This window comes from Cyanistes caeruleus, chromosome 9 (genome assembly GCF_971803275.1).
Source record: "Cyanistes caeruleus chromosome 9, bCyaCae1.hap1.1, whole genome shotgun sequence".
Classification (NCBI taxonomy): domain Eukaryota; kingdom Metazoa; phylum Chordata; class Aves; order Passeriformes; family Paridae; genus Cyanistes; species Cyanistes caeruleus.
In genome coordinates this window covers 6396027-6417286 of record NC_141709.1, presented here as the reverse complement: position 1 = coordinate 6417286, position 21260 = coordinate 6396027, and the positions used below count along the sequence as shown (strand labels likewise).

Below are 21260 nucleotides of genomic sequence, written 5' to 3'. Positions count from 1 at the left end.
CCCTTCCCTTCCCTTCCCTTCCCTTCCCGCACCTTCCCTTCCCTTCCCGCACCTTCCCTTCCCTTCCCTTCCCTTCCCTTCCCTTCCCTTCCCTTCCCTTCCCTTCCCTTCCCTTCCCTTCCCTTCCCTTCCCTTCCCGCACCTTCCCGCACCTTCCCGCACCTTCCCGCACCTTCCCGCACCTTCCCGCACCTTCCCTTCCCTTCCCGCACCTTCCCGCACCTTCCCTTCCCGCACCTTCCCTTCCCGCACCTTCCCTTCCCGCACCTTCCCTTCCCGCACCTTCCCTTCCCTTCCCTTCCCGCACCTTCCCTTCCCTTCCCTTCCCTTCCCGCACCTTCCCTTCCCGCACCTTCCCTTCCCGCACCTTCCCTTCCCGCACCTTCCCGCACCTTCCCTTCCCTTCCCGCACCTTCCCGCACCTTCCCTTCCCTTCCCTTCCCGCACCTTCCCTTCCCTTCCCGCACCTTCCCTTCCCGCACCTTCCCGCACCTTCCCTTCCCTTCCCGCACCTTCCCTTCCCTTCCCTTCCCTTCCCTTCCCGCACCTTCCCTTCCCGCACCTTCCCGCACCTTCCCACACCTTCCCGCACCTTCCCGCACCTTCCCGCACCTTCCCGCACCTTCCCGCACCTTCCCTTCCCGCACCTTCCCGCACCTTCCCTTCCCGCACCTTCCCACATTACCACAGGACATTCTGAGAAGGAACTATCACCTGGACTGTAGCTACCAAATCACAGAATGTGTTGCAAGTGGGATTGTATCATTTAGGGTAAGCCTAAAATTTACATCTTAATGCAGTGACTGCAACAAGAACAGAGAAACTTCATTTACAAAATTTGCAAAGCAATTTCAGATGCTCTGGAAGCCAGGATCAAAACTCAAAGTTGTCTTGGCAAAATTGAAATTAAGTAAAAAAGCAAAGAAATAGGACCCTCGAGAGACTATTTTATCTACCCTCTGGCCATAGGATCAGTTGTGTCAATACAATTGCTTCCAGTAGTTTGTCAAACTTAAAATCTTCTAGTGGTATTTCACGTGCTCCCTCTGTGTTTTGGGTTTGTTTCCAAGGTGTAAGTACATTTACCACTTTTTCAAAATAAATCCAAATCTCCCTTAATGTAATTAGTCTTTTTTTTTTTGGTCTTGACCACTCTGGACATAGAAGACATACTGTTTTCTTTCTTTTTGCAGCAGCTGTTTAAGGCCTTTAGATTTATGCCCCACTCTCCTTCTTTCAGTTGCTTTTAAACTGAGAGAATTTGGGTTGTTTTAACCTTTTCCTGAGAACCATATTCTTAGATCTCTGAGCACCTTCAGTGCTTCCCTCCCAATGCTCTCCAGTCAGCACATGTCTCTCCTGAAATGCAGCATCCAAAGCTAGGCCAGGTCCTACTAATGCTGACTAGAGCAGACGCACACTTTTTCAAGTAGTGCTCCTTCTTGCACACCCTCACGTGATATTTACCTTCTTGACCCCAGCAGAACATTACTGATCAGCACTTGATTGATTAACTTGGTGACTCCTTCTCCCACCCTCAATTCCTTCCCTGCAGAACAGCTGCCTTGGGGTGTAGGGTAAAACTAAACCTCTTGGAATCAAACCAGAAGCTGAGGGCTCCAAAGCCAGATATCCATGTCTCCATTTTTCCAGGGAAAGGCCAAATGACAGGGAAGACATGAACACAGTTGCACAGCTTGGATGTATTACAGGATTGGCAAATACTGTTTGGATGTTTTGGATGTCAGTAGTCAGAACAAGTTTTCTGTTTTGCACACATGGATCCATCACTGTGACATGGAGTTGATTTCCCAAAATGCAGACAGTACAATACCAGCAAAATGCTCCCTCTTGCACCTTCTTGTGCATGACATTTCCTTCTAGCACCTGCTAGTGACTGATCCCGATCCTTTTGGAATCAAAGTGACACTGCTTCCCAAAGAACGCGATTCAATCCCAACACGTCACCTCACTGCAGTCCATGACCTGTCCCCTGTGGTCCTGCAGGGAGACCTTTGTGTAGGCAGTGCCTCCTTTGATCCCTGAGCTCTGGGCTCTGGAAAACCAGCTGCGTCACTGGGTCAGCTGAGGTGACCTGAACCTTTAGATGTGTTCCTTTGCTGTTGTTTCCAAGAGCATTGTTTAGGAGACTCGTTTTTAGGCACTGCACATTGCTGGCTAGGGCATTCCCTCCTTTTGCCTAGGCCCTGAGCAAGCAAGGGAATGCACAAGATGTTTCTCCCTACTTTGTCTTCCTTTTCTGTGCTTCAGTTCCTCTTTTCTCCCCCCCCACTCCCCCCCCCCCCCCCACTCATTTCTTTCACTTTCTTCCTCTTTCTCTCTTCCTTCCTATACACAGGATAATAGAATGGTTTAGGTTGGCAGGGACCTTAAAGATAATCTCATTCCACCCTCTGCCATGGGCAGGGACACCTTCCACTAGCCCAGGTTGCTCCAAACCCTGTCCAGCCTGGCCTTGGACACTTCCAGGGATCCAGGGGCAGCCACAGCTTCTCTGGGCACCCTGTGGCCTCCCCACCCTCACAGGGAACAATTCCTTTTTATGCACTCTGCCCATTTCCAGCATAGATCCCAGCTAAAGCTAACAATCCTAAACTCTGCCCATTAAAGACTCAAATTATTCAGATAATCTCCATGCACCACAGCAAGCCATCATCCCAATTCCCATTTTCAGTGATGTCAGAAAGTCAATGCTTTAAAAGCCCACAGGCACTCTCAGCAAATACCATAATCCCATTACAGATGGGATTTTTATTTAATTGGAAATAAATAAGCAGGGAAAATAGCCCAAGAGTCCTCCTCTACCCCCAAGCCATGCTGTCACCCACCACTATTCCAGTTTAAAATCCATATCCATTACTAAAGACACTTGGCAAGTGTGACCATGCAAGGCTCCAATCCTACGTTTATCCATGGAAAGGTGACATGTAGGAATAAAAGCTTTGCCTCATTGCTCTGCTATGGTTGAGGAGGTAGTCAATCCACGTCATCTGAAGGTGACTGATAATTTGTCAGGGAGAGCACTAAAGACAGTGTCAATCTTGCTGGAGAAGGAAGGCTGGGATCAGTCACTCCCAGTAATCCCCAGTGAGCTCTGCTGGACTGACGTCTGTCACACTAAGTCACTGGTGGCTGAGGAGATGGAAATCATGCTGAAGCACCCATGGATGGGAACTCTGTCCAGCAGCCAAAGTGGAGATAAAATAGGAGATGTAAATCACAAAATTAGCTGCTTCAGCTGGAAGCTTTCCAACAGAAAAGCAGGGTTCCAGATATTGAGAAAAACACCAAGTTTTGCATCAAATAAGATGTTAGCAAATCTTCTATTTAAATCTTTCCTTGTCCTCAAAGATAATAAAAATGTCTGCTTGCTTTTTCATTTCCTTCTCTTTTCCTGAAAAGTCCTTTTCCAACTCTCTTTCCAATACTTTCTGTAAGAGTAATGATGTGAAAAGAAAAACATGCAAAGGAAAATATGTAAGAGATCTAAACATCATCCTGCAAGCCTCATCCAAAACAGGAGGAAAAAAAAAAAAAAAGTAGAGGGAAGGCAAGGGAAAATGCAAGAATGCAAGAAATACAATATTTAAAAATTCAGACATATGAATATAACACACATAAGACAATCCAGTTCACCTTCAAACAGTTGTTTTATCATAAAAAGCTACACAGGAGAGTAAAAGATTGCACCAGGAGCATTTCATCCATGTTTCTGCAGAAGATTTTTCAGGGACCCTTAGCCACAAACTGCAATGCCCAAGAAGAGAGTACATATAATAAATCCTCTCATCTTAGTCCATCAGACACACTAAAGGTTTGAATTTTTTTCTTGGAAGTTTCCAAAGCATGGAGCATTGCCATTTCTCAGTTGGGTTACACAATCTGAAATGAACAGCAGACAACAGGAAGCACCAGGTTTTCTTTATCTTCCACTTTATTATAAGAAATCAGACAATAAATAGAGTCTGTAGAAGTCAAACCAGGAGAATTCTACACTTCTGTTTCACCTGAAGAAAGTTGGGGCATTGGCTCACAGAGCATCTCATAGAAAATGAAGGGAGAGTTGGGAGAGTAATCAGAAAGTACAAATTGATAAGCAGTTTTATAGCAATCTCCTTGCCAAATCCTTTACTTCTCCTTAAGTCTTTAGGCACTGGAACGCGCTTTTCATCTATTTTATGATACTCTTTTGGAAAAGACAATTTATTTAAGGAAAATGGGGACAGAAGCTGATTTTAGTCTAGGAACAGTAATTAAAATTACTAAAAATACTCTAGGAAAGGTTAAAAACAAACCAAAGGTTTAAATCAAACAAAAATAATGAAATTATCTTAAAGTATGTATCAGCAAGTGCTTGCCAGTGGTGAAATGTTTACAGGAGCTCCACTGAAACAGCAACATTTCTAACAGCTTTTGTTACTTCTACTTACTGACCAGGATTTACAAATATATTAGTTTAAAATTGTATAAAATAACATACACATATGTGTATGTGTATAAAAACAAAATAAGTAGGACCCTTAGCAAGACCCTTATTATTGAGATGAGGAATAAGGAACAACAAAAAATCCTCTTCCCCCACTCTTCAGTATTGTTTGTTTTAGTTTGATCATAAAATACTGTGAACCTATCAAAAGACAAATATTTTGGGCAGACATTGAATTGTCTATCTATAATAAGAATGTATTCAAACAACAGAACTGGTGTTCTTCTAAGTGCATCTAAATTCCCATGACGACTCAGTCCTTGTACATGGTAAATACCTTCATCTGTGCCAGAATCAAACTACCTAAGGAATGGCTAGGGGTGTCCACTTGGTAAATTGTCTTACTTCAGAGTAACTTTCCCACCTGGGCTTCTTTATTCTTCTATGTGTGTATTTATTCCACTATGTTTATTCTTCTCTGTGTAAATGGTTTCAGTGGGGTCTGAAAAGAAAACTGGAATAAAAAAAAATAAAATTATTGCTTGAGAGTCATTTAGATTTTGCTAGAGCAATTTTCCCCGTGAATACAACAAACTCATTTTCTAAGCATGGCAGCTATACCTTTCCTTATCTGTGTTGCCCAGGAAACACAGGCAAAGGTTAATTCTCTTAAGCAGGCCATTGAGTTCCTCTCCTGTCTATACTTCCACAGCTGCAAGAGTTATGTTCCAGTGAAACTGAAAGCTTGCCTCAATGTCATCAAAACACTTGGTAGCTGTGGGTGCTACTGCTAGGATTCTTCCCTGCCTATGCTTCATCCATGCCTGGAATATAAGAACAGAGAAAAAGAGCTATATACACATCCAAATCTTCACAAGTTTGGGGGAAAGAATGCAGCTGAAAGAATTCAAATGCTTGATCCAGACAGCATTTGCTGTTTCATTTGCCTTTTGCATTGTCCTCTCCTTCCTTTAAATAATACTACAAACATGAAAAACAGAACAATCCAACATTTAAGATTAAACTCCACAGATTTTCACGCTAAGTTGACTGGTTTGGATACGGAATCTGACCCAGCACAAGGAAGCAATTTGCAGATGACCCTGACTGTATTTCTATTTACAACCGAAAGAGTGAAAGGCCTGGAAAAGGCCAATATTTCTAGTTGCTCAAGTAGGTGCAAACAAAAGGTTCTCATACATTACCAGGTCAGCAAACACAACTGAGCAACAGCATTTCAGAAGCTCTGATACCCATTGTCTGACTGCTGACAGTTGGCCTGCAAAGGATTCCCAGGTTGTCTCCTCAGTGCAGGAGGGCTACAGAGAAAAACCTCTGTGAGTAAGATGAGCATCTACATAAACATCTGAACAACATCAGTATTTGTTCCTCCTCAGCCCTAGCACACTCAGGCCAGCAGAGTTAACCAAAAATTTGCACTGTATATTTCCCAAAGATCACATCTTCAGTTTCACAGGGCTTGCATCAAAGAATCACCAAATCTCTTCATTGTTAGCTCACAGTAAATACTGGGGACTAAAGAGGAAAAAAAGGTTCTATCAAAGCGAGTGAGATTTAGCCCCTAAGAGACCACAGAAAACACGGAGTGCACGGAATCAAAATACAAATGCTTTGCTATTGATTATGGGAGAGAAATGTATAGATGAGCATTTACACTGGGACCTGTGGGCAACCTATGTCTTATCAGGGACACTTTCAAGAATGAAGAGAAGCAAGGCAAACAAACCTCACTGCAAATCTAGGCCTATAATCTTGTCAAATGAAGGTTTAAGCCCATCACTGGAGCTCAGAAAGTTCTAAGTCAGTTTGCTACTTTTAACATTAAACAGTAATAAGAGACAGCATTCCAAGGAAAGGTCTATCCATGTTAATAATTTCTCATGGAACCAGTGACAATTTAGTAGGAAATAACAGTGCTATGATACCTATGTGTTCCCTCATTGCTCACTAGCCTTGTATCTTAATATCCTTTAAGCAGGGACTCTTAAGGGAAGCAAAGCAACTGGGAAGTTGTTTAATCTATCACTAATAAATACTAATTTATCAAGAAATAAAAGATTGAAAATCATTGTGACATTATTAAATGGAATCAATGATTCTGTCATTTTTAAAACATATTGAACTGTGTGATTCTTGTGGGTCCCTTCCAACCCAGGATATTCTGTGATTCTGTGATTGTAAAATCCTTATATTAACGTGATATTAATTTAATGGTGACTGGTGTTTAATGGCACACAGGGAAAAAGTGCTGCATTTTGGGAAAATAGGACTTCAATCGTCCAAAGGAGTTTTTTATTAATGGTATTAGGTAGAGAATTAATCTACTCCACATTGCTGTTCATTCCCTGAGCATGTCCTGTGCTCTGTACCAGCTCCCAGTATAGTTTCTGATGTGGCAGGTTCTCCAAGGCCCATGACACCCCAGGGAATGGGGACACAGAAAATACTAGTGTGTATTTTTATTGATTTAGAGCCAGCAGTGGCAAACCAGCATTGACAGCTGGAGATAAACGTAACCTACATTTGGTGAGGGACACATCGGAAAAACAGGAGAAGTGGGGCAACAAAAGGCCAATCTCAATTAGCTTTTATTGACCCTGTTGCATAAACAGGCCAGACAGAAGACTCAGTACAGAGGTCTAGATGCTTTTTTTCCCTTTGGTTGTTTTCCAAAAGATCCAAGGATCCATCCTAACTACATGTGGAACACAGCATGGAGCCAACCTTAACACATGAACACAGAGCAGCCTAGAAAGTAGGTAATAGTCTGGCCACAGGATTGCACAACTTCTGGGGAAAAATAACAACTACATACTCACAAATTAATCTCAGAAGAAAAGCTTTCATCAGTTCCACAATATTTTAAAATGTAAATTCTATTTTTCCCATGTGTTCCCTTACTAAGCTTACCACAGTGAGAGTCCACCACCAATTCTGCTGACAAGAAAAATTGCATTTCTAAGCAGTTCTGGGTGATATAGGAGGTATTTTCTTTCAGAAGAGACTTGCCAAAAAAATGGGTTTAAAAATGCACAGAGAAGAGACTGACATTCATAGAACCAATCATAGAATCCTGGAATTCTGGAATGGTTTGGGTTGAAAGAAAACGTCTCATTCTACCCCCTGCCATGGGCAGGGACTGTTTCCACTAGCCCAGGGTGCTCCAAGCCCCATCCAGCCTGGCCTTAGACACTTACAAGGATCCAGAGGCAGCCACAGTTTCTCAGGTCAACCTGTGCCAGGGACTCCCCACCCTCATAAGGAAGAACTTCTTCCCAATATCCAATCTAACCATGCCTTCTGGCAGTGGGAAGCCATTTCCCCTTGTCCTGGCCCTCTGGGTCCTTGTCCCAAGTTCCTTTCCAGCTCTCCTGGAGCCCTTCTAGGTACTGGAAGGCTGCTAATTAAAATACTCCCAATTAAAAATAGCCCAGGAGGAGATGCAAACAGTGATTGTATGCTAAACTTATCATTATCTGAGGAACAAACTTCATGATCAGCACAGAGACACCATCAATTGATTTTATTTAGCAAGGGAATGTTCACTGGTCAAAATTCATGCCAAACTGTCATTGAGAGCCTCATCTGGCCAGGTTAGTGAAGAGCCAAGAGGAGAAGGGGTATTTATTGTTCTAAATAGAGTCTGTAACAGATATTAAATAATAAATCTTAATATGGAGGCCAGCACGTAGAGCTGGGAAGAGTCACTGCCACTGCCTTACAAACTTTCTGTTCCATATCTGAAGAGAGCAGCACCCTTCACCTTGTCCACAAGTTCTTTGAGGAAGCTGAATTTTGCTTTTTAATTTTTTAAGCATTTTTTTTCCTGACCTTCCACTTATATTTCAGTATTTTCACCCTGCTGGTAGGAGGTGCCTTTCTGCTGACGTCTATTCTGACTCATCCATCCCTGACTGTTACAGCACTGGCCACATTTCAGCTTGAGCACAAAGCTTAAGGTGAGGTATGTCAAGTGTGCTGCAGCCTTTCCCAAGGAGAAACAGCCATCCCTAATATGCATTTTAAAGGGCACCTCTTTTTCCAGCCTGGCAAACTCTTTGAAGCAAAACAAAGATAGATTTTAGCCACATGACTATGGAAAATAAACATCTTTAGTAAACACACGAAACTCACTGTTCGGAGTGTGTTAAACGTGCCAACCAGCTTTTAATGGAGCTTCAGCACTATCAGAACTTTGCCTCAGACAAAAGCTGGGCAATTCTAATTCCTTAATCATCTTAACTGAGATACTTTAAGTCCAAAGTACTGATTTCTTGGCAATATTGTAATTTCCAGGTAATTACAGTAATGGGTATTTGAAATCAAGTACAGACACACTATATAGGAAGCAATTCTAGAGATTGATTCTGGTGTTGTACCAATAAAAATTATTCTGATAATAGCTCTTTAATGCTATTGAGTGCTGGAGAACTGTAAATGACTCACACAAAGGACAAGATCAGAATTTGAATCAATTTCATGATCAGCGGTAAGAATATCACTAGCAGGCAGGTGTTTTGGCTCTTAAAAGTGCTTGACATACACATTAGATAACAAATACCATCATCATGTAAGCAGTAGGAGTATTGTCCATTATATATTACAAGTGTAGAAAACAAATCCAGCCGTAGAACCAAAGCTTTCCTGAAGTGAAGCACCACAGACAAGGCACAGGTCTGTCCCACCCTCTGCAAACAAAACCAACTATTTTAAATGTGCCCTCAGCTGACAAATTCAGACAAGTTTAGGCCAGCAGGAGTAGGAAAACTCACCATTTTTCTAGTCTTAGGTCCTATTATCAGGAAACAAAACCATATAATTATTGGCACATCTCAGGTGCCAATTCATATACAGAAAGAAAGGTAAAATCTCAAAAAGCAGAACTGTGACAGGAGAAGGGAATCCAGTATTGGATATCTGTGATCATCTAGCTCTGGAAGACACAGCTTTCCCAAATAAAAGCAACTATGGAAACTAAAGGGCAAAATAAGGATATAAAAAAAGAGGGGGATCCTCACAAGTACTGTGGTCACTATGCATCCACTTACACATTGGGAAATGTCTTCCTGGCTGCCCCAGCTGCACAAAACCTCAGAAGGATGCCAGGAAGAACTCTGTGGAACTTCCAGAGATTCTTACAGATTTTTCCTTTTTTTCAGTATACATTTCAGAAGGGTTGTAGTAAGATTTATATTTTTACATCCAGTGCAGCAAGACACCAAATTAAGCTGTGCATGAACTTGTGCATTGTTACAGCCAAACAGGAAGTGAGACCTTGCTCCACACATTTTCTACTGTGTGTCTCTGCCATAGCATTAGAGGGGTTCATTAAGACCCCATTTAAAAGCAAATCACTTTCTGTTAAACGCCTTGATTCTCACAGAAGTTCAATTGTTTCATCCTTATTAAATTCTTGAGAACTTGTCTGTGAAAGTATTCTAACAGAGGCTGACAAACTGTGAAGATTTCAAAGATATTCTAAGCATTAGATTATTTACATCCTTAAGAATGCTCCAGACAGTGAAATTAATTCAAGCTGGCTTGCCCTAAATTTTTTTCCAGCTCCTCAAGAGATTTTCCTACTGGGTTTAACAATATCAAGCTGGTAAAGAACAAACTACCACAAGATTTGTAGAACAATCCATAAATTGCATCTAGAATAAAAGTTCATGGAATTAGATATTTTTGAAATAAAGAAATTATAATTCAAAGAATAAAGTGGGAAAAAAGAGTGATGTTCTTTCTACACAGTAAGTCCAGATATGTAATTGGTTCTTTTCTCTACAAAATATTTTTGTAACCTATTATTTTGATGACTTTTGCCAGCTACAGTAGGCTAGGAAAGAATTAAAAAAAGAACACTCATACTCAAAATTGGATGAGCTTCACCCAGCATTTGCTGTTGAAAGCCTGCAGACAGGTGCCACAATATCAAATACATTTTAAACTTGCTTCTTTTTTGCTAGGGAGAGCATATCACAACTCTGACAGTGAGAGCTTCTCCTGGAGCAGCAGCAGTAGTCCTGGAGCCACCATTGCCACTGCAAGGATCAACAGGGTGTTAGTTCCATTTCTGGGAGACATGGGTATTCCAGGTGTGCTGAGGTTCTTACTGCACTTTTGACTCTCCAGCTGCTGCCTGGCCTCATAACAGGAACAACAGACCTTTCTTTCCAGACCTCTGTGGTGAAGACATGGCAGTTGCCCAGAAAATCTGCTGCAAACTCATTTTATCATTAAATGCACTATAGATTCCACAGACAGAAAACAAAGTAGTATCTTTTCCCTTACCACAGGTTTTTTGTCCTTGAAAACTTAGATTCTTCTTTAGTCTCCTTTTCCTTAAGCAACAGAATTCTCATGCTTTTCTTCACAGAAAGAGTTGTAAAACATGGGCACAGGCTGCCCAGGGCAGTGGTGGAGTCCCCATCCCTGGAGGTGTTCATGCATGCCTGCATATGGCACCTGAGGTGGCGGTGCTTGGCTGATGGTTGGACTTGGTGATCTTAAAGGTCTTTTCCACCCTTAACAATCCCCTGATGTCTCAGACACCTTATTTTCCATATCCCTGATAACTCCCATCACTCAGCTGGGGACTGCTGGCATCAGTTGACCTCCATCTCATTCTTGCTAGGCACATTTCAAATACTGAAAACTGAAAAACTCCCTTGACTGAAGGCCTTGCCAAAGGCAAAAACTCCTTCCCTGAGACCACTAAGAAAGATTTTTCTATGGGAAAAAAAGACCCAGACCTTGGGTTAGTGAGGCTAAAGTAAAGGAATTTGTCAATTCTATAGTGACAGAATGACCAAAAAAGAAGTGCTAATATTGCTTTTCAGCTGCAGATTTCAATGATTACTTGTAAGTGTGTGAAGATATTTTCAGTACTTGAAGGTACCTCATTGATTATCCATTAGAAAGCACATGAAAGTGCAGATGGCATGGCTCTGTTTCACATATTTTGTTACACAACTATGATTGTACTGACCCCAAACTGCCGCAACAAGACATTTAACTCTCATTTCAGGCCAAATGCAGAAAAGATATTCAGATGCCTAAAGATGCAGATTGAAATCACTCAAATGATTAAAGCTAATTAAATTCAGTATGCATATATAAGTATGATCTTGTAAGTAATTGTAATGAAAATAGTGTTCATTAGTTTGGGAATTATTAAATCAACATTCTGAACAGCTTCAGGAAAACGGGCACAGCAAGAACCGGGCTTAAATGAAGACTTACATGAACTCCGTCATTGGCTGTCACTTTGATGTTGTAGACAGGGACGTAACATAAACACACCAAAGCTCATGTAGCCAGCTTTTATGGAGTGCTCTTTTCCATATATAGCTGTGAAGGTCCGCGTGGTTAAGCCCCATTTTCTGAACTGGTTGCCCCCCTGCCAACCAGCCAATAGCAGCCGTGTCCCCAGCAACCTGGGCCTGCTCTTCAGTCATCCACACCGGTCAAGTTACATAACCTACCGGTCAAGGTACTTCTATATTTAGTTACCTATCAGTTATAAAATGGGGATTTATAATTATAACTGTGAGGCCTTCAGGTCAGCTGTTGGCCATCACAATAGTTGGCAGCTGTCAAAAAGTAAAGACTCAGGAGTTGTTACAAAAACAATGCAGCATGAAACAGGCAAGAAGATGATACCATTACATACATCCATGGATCTTTCACATTGAGTACTCTGGGAAGCTTTGGTGAAACACAAAATATGCAAAGTGTAAAAGGGTCAAAAGAGAGCAAAGACGATGAAATGTATGGACCAACTTCCATATGAGGACTGAGTGGAAACCCTGCAGCACAGGAAAGGTTTGACTTACAGGGGATATTTTTGAAGGTTATGTATTCTTTAATAACTTGGAAGAGGTGAGTAAAAATAACTATCCCTCTCATGCACAAGTTTTTGTGATGGAAGAGAAAGGGAAGTTAACAGAACACAATCTCTCTCCCTTTGTGTTTTGGCTGTGGAGCTCTGTCCAATCAAACCTTACATGGATGTTGTTCTGCACCTTTGTTGTCCTTTCCATTTGCTGCCTTTTCCATTTTTAATAAGCAAAAAGCTTATACGAGCTCCCAGAGCAACTGGACAAATGCTTAGCAAGAGCTGTAGTAGGAATTTCTAAAACACAAATTCCATCAGCCCCGCCTAAGAAAATGGCTGGGAGATCACATGGGACTAGGCGGAGAGAAGAAAGGGAGAGGGAAAGGTAAGATACACACCCTATTTTACTTTCTTCTTTGCATCCATCCCCTTCTGGCCACTGTCAGAGTCAAAGCAGTGGCCAACTTGGTCCCAGTCAGCATGTGCATTCCTATGTTGGCTAAAATCAGAGTGAAATTTTAAAAACAAAATAATTTAATGGGCTTTTATCCAACAGAAAACTAAACAGTATTTGCTGTTCTGCCTTGAGCTGTTATTTTTGGGGCACCATTAGCTAGGAATTAATTAGTAGTAATTGGTAAACCCTTACTGTGAATCTTGCTGTAGAGTTTATGGTTTATCAAGATGTTTCATGAAGATGCATTCTTATGACTCAGATGTGAGGATAATGCTTTCCTTCAGGACTCCTGCAGGTTCACTGCCATGACTCAGTGCTGTTAGTTATTCTCCATTCTAAGGGCACAGCTGGTTTATAAGAACAAGTGACAAGACTGATGGATTCTCATCACAACCAAAACCAGAGGGGATGGATGGCTTCAACCTCTCACACAGTTTTAATGCTATCACACAAACTGCCCATAAACTGAGCTGAAAGACACAAACAAGTCACTCCAGGTTTTGGAGTATGTCCAATATTCTGACACACAGATGTTGTGAATATATCTTACTCCTTATCTTTGATAGGGCAGATGCCAGAAACCTGTGATTTTTGTGTTGTAAAAAGCTGATAAGCACACACAGATGCTTCCTGCTTGATATTGTAGGGTTCAGCACAGCCCTCAGTATCAGCAGACACTGGTGAACAAACTCTTTTCATCTTTGTTGGTATTTTGAGTCCTTTGATCCTCTTATTTCAAATCTGGATCCAAAAATTCCCAATTTATCTTTATTTTAGGCTCCTGAGAGAGAAGACATTTTTCAATCTCAGCAGCATTCTGAGAGCAAGGCTGGGCTGAAGAACAGGACTACTGCTTCTAAAGAAGAGGTGGTTCGCTATTGTATCAATACAGGCTCAACGTTTGTTGACCTTTTTTTACCTCCTTCCCTGTACAGAAAAGGTTCACTTCAAGCAGCAGGCAAGCCTTAGGGCTCCCCTGTTCACATTCACTCTGACATTTACATGCAAAAAATAGTCACCTTCAAAAGAGGAGTGTGAACCAGTGCTTTGGTGGTTTTCTATCAGCAAGTCAAATAAAAGAAATCAGTGCTTATATTTGCAAAGCCATTTTCTACATCAGATTACAGGCCAACATGCTGAATTTATAAATTCCTTTCCCTGGCAATATTTGGGGAGTAGCAGGAAGAAAACTTTCAGTAGACAAACAAGCTGTGTGTAATCAGGAAGTTAGTAAACCCTGTTTTGGAACAGAAGCATAAAGCGACATAACACTTTTACATTTCATGACTGACAACAAAAGAAAATTCCTAGATTTAAAAAGGGAACAACTAACAGATCAAAGTGAATGGAAAATGCATTTACTGCCTGCCTTCGGAAGTTCCCTGCCTGTGAGGCTCTGGGCACAGCTGCCAGCAATCACCCCAGCCAGCCAGGTGCCACTACGGACCAGGCAATGGCAGCACCTCAGAAAACAGAGTAATTAAAATCTTACAAGGCTTCATAGATCCCTTTATTCATAAGGAGACTAAAAGAACTGAACCAAGCTTTAAACCTATCAGCAGCAAGACCTTATTTTGAGTATAAATATCAGTGAGTGACATCACGGAGGAGAGACTTCACCTCCAATCCAATTTACATTGTCTGATCTGCTTCAGAGACAAACGCTCTTAATTCCTGCAGGGGTAACCTCGGAGCAGTTTCCCAGGCTGATCAGCTTGCCTTTGTAGGCCAGGCCAGCTCTGCTAGTCCCAGGGCTGTGATACTGACCTTGGCTGGGCACTTGGGTTACTCCTCGTTGGCGTTGGCGGTTCCACACGCAGGAGCTCCACAGCAGCTCTCTCACAGGAGGAGCTGTAAAGCCTCTGTGAAGAGCACTCAATATTGAAGCTAGAGAACAGAGGCCGCAACAGAGCCAGCCTTAGCAGGAAAATACATTGAATGGGTTGAGATTTGTTTTCACAGAATACATGACTAGTATTTTTTTCTTTTTTTTTTTTTTTTGGAAGTGTCATGTGGTATTGTAGAAATGTAAAAGTTTAAATCTGTTTTTTTCCTGAGCTGCAAACACAGTAGTTCTTCACCCTCTTTATTCAAACCACTCTAATTAAAACTGTCATTTGCTGTGATCAGACACTTAGGAAACACAGCAATTCCCAAGAGACTGTGGAAAAGTTGGGTTTTTTTTTTTGCCTACTCGGACAGTATTTCCTTTTAGCCCTGTCATACTGCTCTTTCCACCAGATGGTTTGCTGGTTCCTATTCTCGCTAAGAGGGATTTAACCAGCTTGAATTAATCCTTAGAGTTGTCATCGACTAAGTGTTAATGCTCTGACACTGCTTTAAACCTTAGGGATTTCTTTGCCCTCTGCCCCCACCCTGCCTGGAAAAGGAGGGAGGGAGGGCACTCAGGATGTTGAGCTGACAGAACAACCCAGTGCTCCAGTTCAGCAACGAGGTTACAGGCACTCAACTGGATAATCTGTCCCGGGACATTCATACAGGAAATAAATGACAGCCAAGGAGCTTCTATTACTGCAGGAAAACTCAGTAATTTCAGTGATTATATGTGAAGCAGAAGCACATGTACACATGTAAGATTTGGCTAGTCGCTTTTTAGTTTACTCGAGGTATTTTGTGTCTTCCACACTGCCCAATTTTTTAAATTTTCCTTTTTCATGTATTCCCTGTTTTCTGAGAAGTAGAATCTGATATAAAGTAGCTTTCACTCTGGGAGGGGATTTACTTCTAGAGTCCACATTTCCTGTTGTACTGCTGAGCTCATGAACCCAGCACACCTGCATGCCCATTGTATGCATTAGGAACACCCCCTGGAATTTGGGTCATTAGCATAACGCTAATCTCCACAAAGTCATTATTATGCGCACACCCAATTTGCACTGACCTTTTCACCCAGCTGTTCCACTGACAGACTCCCACCTTCCCCTTCCTACTGTCCCTCAGGAAGGCATGGATTACTGGGTGTTCCCAGGAGGTACAGGGATCACCTGGCAGGCATTTACCTTTCTGGATGAAATGGTAACGTTTGTCACTTGTTTAGCAACAGAAGCAAATATTCAGGGTAAAAGTTAATTCAATTTAAATTTAAGAAGCCTCTTTGCTACTGATGGCACTCCTCTATGGCAAACCTTGCCTCCAGAAAACATCTGAGCTCCTTCTAGCTGGGCTACAGACAGCAATCTGGGAAGGATCCATTGAAAGCTGGGTGGTTATTCAGGGGGCACTGATCCCACTGCCCTTGCAGGAAAGCTACATATAACAAATAAATTATTTGGACTATTACATCAGAAACCATATACTAGAGCAGTGATTTTAAACCATGATGAACCAGGTCTGTTTAATTGTGACAAAACACACAGTCAGCCTGCCACCCCTAGATCTGAAAGCAGCTGTATATGAATTATTTTGAAAAATACTTTGACTGAGAGGCTTGTAAATTGTCTCAGGAGCAACCAGACAGCCCTAGACATGCTACCTTCAGTAAACTAAACATGAAGTAATTCAGCAGAACTTAGACCATGATCTCACATCCATTGAGCTTAATAACCATTCACAAGTGTGAAATTAATACCTTTAGATGTTTGCAGGAAAAAGGTTTTAAATAAACATTTCCAAGTAGTGAATGAACAATTTCAAAAGAAAATATAAGCCTTCTCTGGTTACAGCTGGGATCCCACAGAGGCCATTCATAGTTCCAATTTTATCTTTTCTGTCAGCTGGTTTTCTACTTTTTGCATTAGCATTTTAAAGAGCATAACCAAAGTGTTTTTACAATAGAAGTGTATATTTATTCTCTTTTATTCTACTTTTCTGCAGTGCTTTCAAGAAGCAGCACAGGAATTTTTGCTCAGGATTTTTAAGCTTATTCTTCAAGCAGCACTGGGGTGTGCAGGAGTTCTACCCAAAAATGAAGCATGTTAGTCTAATGGAAATCTTGGGAAGGCTGCAGCTGGCATGACCAACCTCCACTTTAGAGCTTGGGTTATATTTATATTTCTCTGTGTATATAATTTCCAAAGTGCTTTCCTACCCCTCCGCATGTTTATGAACTTTGTGCATTCCCTTTTTCCCATATGCCAAACTTTACCTGGACCACTTTTCTTCCCCACTGCACACCAGGGCTCTGGTCTTTCAATCCTTCCACAGTGAAGAAGATGAACAAACACTACTTTTCAATCCACTTCTGTGAATATACCTTTATACCTCATGTTAATTTTAAGCAAACTCTTGAACAGGGATACTGGAAGATAAAATTATATGTAAAATGCAATTAGAAATGGGTGGAAGGTTTAGTGTGCTGGGATGGCTTTTATTATCCATTTTCACACTACACCAAAGCTTGTTGTGCACTTCTAATTGACTTTTTTGTCCTCCTGTTTCTCTATTCCACATAATAATAGAAACGTGGAATTATAGAAAGGTTTGGGTTGGAAGGGGCCTTAAAGCTCATCTCTTTCCACCCCCCTGCCATAGACAGGGACACTTTCCACCATCCCAGGTTGCTCCAAGCCCCATCCAGCCTCGCCTTGGACACTTCCAGGGATGAGGCAGCCACAGCTTCTCTGGGCACTCTGTGTCAGTGTCCCACCATAATATATAATGATGTATATTATTAAATATATGTTATAATATATGCAAATATCTACAAAAGTACAAGGGTCCCCAGCAGAGCAAAGCAGGGCTGATGACTGACGTTAGTGTCTCAGAAGGCCCAGTTTAGGCTGATTCACTGCACTGTGGGATTTCTGCGGTGTCTGCATGAGGCATAGAAATCATGAGTCACCACCACTGCCCTTCCTCTCATCTTACTGATCCCTATTTCTTAAAATTATAAAAAGTTTTAAGTAATAAAGTATAAACTGAAGCATTAAAGGGAAGATTGGGATTTCAGTCTGCCCTCCAATTCACACAAACTGCAGCACTGTCCTCACCCATCAGCAGCAAGAAACCTGGTTTGACTCAAGCTACTGCAAACTGATCCCAAGAAGGGAATCATGTTCCCAGTATCAGGGCAACCAGGCAAAGGATTCCCACTTTGGATCAGTTTAAAAGCACTGACATTTTGCTTGGACAAAGACACAGGGCCATGTGAGAATCCAAGTTTCACAGATATTCACTGTACCTCCTGCCACTGAATTCCCTGTGTCCATTAAATACTGTAGGACTCTAAATAAAAACTGAACAGTAGCAGATAATCACATTGTAAATAATCACAAAAATTGGTGCTCTGAAAGTTATAATTTCTAAATGAAACCCTTTTTGGAGGTCATCAGCCAGCTAAAAAAAAGTCACAGGTAAATTAAAATGTATGGTTATTGTATATCCCACTGCAGAAAGCCAGCTCAAGTCTTGGTGGCAATAGTTGTGTCTGAGAAAAGTGTTGAACTACTGATTGATTTATGGGGATCTAATATTAAGGATTTCTCCAAAGTGGTGATGGGAAGACCTCCCCTTTTAGGACAATTATCCTTTTCTAAAAATGACCGATCTCCTCAGGCTGAGTTCCTGACCCTTGTTCCTCTCTGCTGTACTCCAGAGGCTGAGCAGATTTATCTTGATTATCTGTAATACCTTTACTTGCTTTCAAAATTACAGCCATGATTCTTATCCCCTAAAGACAGTTAATTAAAAAAGTCCATTCATAGCAGCTTTATTTTGCATGATGTCAGTGATTACCTCTGCTCTTACTCAGGGCATCATCTTGTGCAAACCTGTGGCCCGCAATTAGCAAGACAGTACTCCTTGTCAAAAAAAAGGGGAGGCAGTAATTGTTTTAATCACATCCTTCAGTGAATTTAAGCCCTGACATGTACACCTGCTCATGCTAAATACCTCTGGTTATTGTCTCTTCGTCAATTTAAATATGAATGTCTATTACTTTAACTAAATACAAAGCTCTGAGTAGAACATGTAGCAACCAAGATTCTTGGTCGTGTTGTGACTTGTAATGATCGCCATACTTTTCACCAGTCTGGTTTAAAGTTTGCTTTGATGAATATTTTCCCCTCTGCTCACCAGTTAAAATAGCAGGAGAGTTCCCATGGTCCAGCAGATGCACGTGGTCCACACACAGCCTGTCTTCTATGGAGAGACAAGGACAGGGACAAAGAAGCACACAGCAGGGTTGTTCCACAAAGAAAAGCTATTCCCCCATGCTTCAGCTTCCCCATCAAGATGCCCCTGACAGAAAGAAGGAGGAAAGTCTTCACAGAGCAGGTCCCTCCCCTGCAAAGACGAAAGGGATAAAGAAAAAGCAGCATCAGTGCTATTCTTGTTCTGAGGGTACTTAAAGCCTGTTCCTCTCAGCTGGACCTTGTAAATGGAAGTTCTGGAGAAGACAAGGGACAGCTGATGTCCTCTCCACTAAACCCACCAGCCTGACCTTTACATATTGATTTAATGGATGCTAGCAGAAAGGAAACAGGATTTCTGCACTTGATATTGTAAGCCCCTGTGAAAATGTGGTTCACCTTTTTGGTATAATTTTAAAAGTTTAATAAAAAGACAATTCTGAGACAAAAATAAAGCAAATAGTTAAATTATTTAATAAATACGGCTGGGTGCCTTGTCATTCAGCCAAGAGCACCCCTTACTAACAAAGGCTCATTCCTTAAAAGCACTAGCCTGTTGTATATTCATAGATCCCTATGCATGATTTAAACATTCCTCTTAAGTTTAGATGTTCCTTTGCTTAGTTTCAACTCCACCCCCCCAGCAGATCAATCCTGTTTTGGCTCTGTTCAGTCTCACACTCCTTGATAACAGAGGTTCAATAAATTCCTCCCCTGGAGCTCTGGTTACTGCCATCTTCATCTGGATAAAATAATCTAAGAATGCAGGGGGGGTTTCTGTCTTTTCATTCTCTGGATTATATGAACAAAAGCAGTCTTTATTTTAATACTATGCTATAGCCTCAGAAATATATATATGTATCACACTACTATTTCTAAGTTTCGTTAATAGCAGAAATAAAAGAAACTATATTAATACAGCAAAGTTTTCTAACATTATACATATAGCATTCATTTTAATATTTGTGAAAAGCCGATAATATAATATGTACTTATAACACCCCTGTCTGGAAAACTGCTGTACCTGGAGTAGCTGGCAGAGCTCCAGGGCAGCCCAGCACAGCATCCCCTTCTGCTCAGAAGGTTCCAGTGGACTCAGCCAGTACTGTTTGATTCAAACTTTTCCCCAGACCTCTGTCCTTTCTCACCCCATAAGGTTTCAAAGTCTCACAGCCTCAGGGTCTGTTTGGGCTGGCAAATCCCACGTGGCTCTGGATTAACCAGCTACTCACAACTACCTAGAGCCCTTTTTAAAGGTCCCCAGCAAAAAAAAAAAAAAAATCCCAGGTAAATTAAAATGTATGGTTATTCTATATCCCACTGCAGGTACTGCCAGAGAACTGCAAATTTAATCTGGTGAAATGTGCTGTGATTAAACCATGCCAGATTCCTTGTTCTGTCAAGTTAACAGCAGGCCTTTCCATCCATGGCTTTATTGCAGGAATTCAGAGCTCTGCTTTCAAAGGAAATAGCTTTAGGCTGCATCACACATTCCACCTCCATATGGTGAATAGATATAAAACTCTTTTTTTCAACATATCCGGGAAAACTGAGTTGCTGCTAAGACTGACATAACAGTCTGCTTTATCTCCTCAGTGGATAAGCAGACTAAAATAGCATTTTCCTCACAGAATGCTAACACAGCTCCATTTCTATATATAAGGCCATGGATTTATTGCAAATCTACTGACAAAACTAGCACTACAATAACTTATGCAGACTACTTGGGGATTCTTTTCTCTTTAGAAAATTTGAATATACTAGTATTTTTAAATTTTAAATCTTCTAAAAAGTTGCTTTAGGAAGACAACTTTATTTCAGTGAATTTCCTAATTCCACAAGCACCTCAGAAAGTAGACATGAACAATGCTAACTCATGTCTTTAGGCTGCCTCAGTCAGCTTGGAAGGGACCTTCAAGGTAATCTCATTCCAGCTCCTTTATCACACCTCCCACCAGAGCAGGTGAAATTAAATATGAGCCTTAACTTATCAAATGCCTATCTAATAATATTGTGGCCAGGTGAATTCCAGTTTTGTTGGCAGTAGCAATGTTCGACCCTGCCTGCTCAGATCTGACCTGGTGGCAAATTTTTAGGAGGCTGCATTCCACTGCCAGTCACATGCACCCTGCCTGCTCCCAAACACCTTCCTGTCCTTTATGGCTTTGCCTGAAGCATTAGGAATTCTCCCTTTTAGACACATGTTCTGTATACTGTTAGTAGCTGATGGTATGCCAGCCCCCTTCTCACTGATTTAGAGCTCTCCAAACAAACATTTATGCAAATCTTTTTTAGTAGCCTGAAAACTACCTTAAAGGTGTTTTCCAGCCTAAATGAGCATATGAAAAAAGAAAGCAAAATTGATTAATTAGGGTAAGCATTAGCAGTTTTTCTTATACTCCTGAACTT

General features: G+C 41.4%; 2 long non-coding RNA genes across 2 annotated transcripts; both read right to left on the bottom strand.

Moving 5' to 3' along the window:
• Positions 1-3937: 3937 nt before the first annotated feature.
• On the bottom strand, positions 3938-5646 carry LOC111932533 (uncharacterized). The gene is made up of 2 exons (XR_015274075.1): positions 5069-5646; positions 3938-4961 (listed from the first exon to the last, which is right to left on the bottom strand). It is a non-coding gene; the product is annotated as an uncharacterized LOC111932533 (long non-coding RNA).
• A 2273-nt stretch (positions 5647-7919) lies between these two features.
• On the bottom strand, positions 7920-19173 carry LOC147651471 (uncharacterized). Its single transcript, XR_015274076.1, has 2 exons — positions 18796-19173; positions 7920-17020 (listed from the first exon to the last, which is right to left on the bottom strand). It is a non-coding gene; the product is annotated as an uncharacterized LOC147651471 (long non-coding RNA).
• Positions 19174-21260: the final 2087 nt, after the last annotated feature.